Source organism: Brassica oleracea, chromosome C3 (assembly GCF_000695525.1).
Source record: "Brassica oleracea var. oleracea cultivar TO1000 chromosome C3, BOL, whole genome shotgun sequence".
Lineage (NCBI taxonomy): Eukaryota > Viridiplantae > Streptophyta > Magnoliopsida > Brassicales > Brassicaceae > Brassica > Brassica oleracea.
In genome coordinates this window covers 22794681-22795024 of record NC_027750.1, presented here as the reverse complement: position 1 = coordinate 22795024, position 344 = coordinate 22794681, and positions in this window count along the sequence as shown.

Below are 344 nucleotides of genomic sequence, written 5' to 3'. Positions count from 1 at the left end.
CAAGCACCAAGGCAGTGGTACATGAAGTTCAAGTCTGTTATGGGGGAGCATGGTTATGCAGAGACTGATTCAGACCATTGTGTATTTGTGAAGGTGTTCGGTGAGGATGATTTTATCATCTTGTTGCTGTATGTCGATGATATGTTGATTGTGGGCAGGAACATGGACAGAATTAAGGAGTTGAAAAAGCAGCTCAGTGAGTCTTTTGCCATGAAAGATATTGGTCCAGCGAAACAGATTCTTAGTATGAGAATTATTCGGGATAGAGGTGAGAAGCTGATTCACTTATCTCAGGAGAAGTACATTGAAAAAGTACTTAAGCGGTTTCACATGGACAAGTCTAA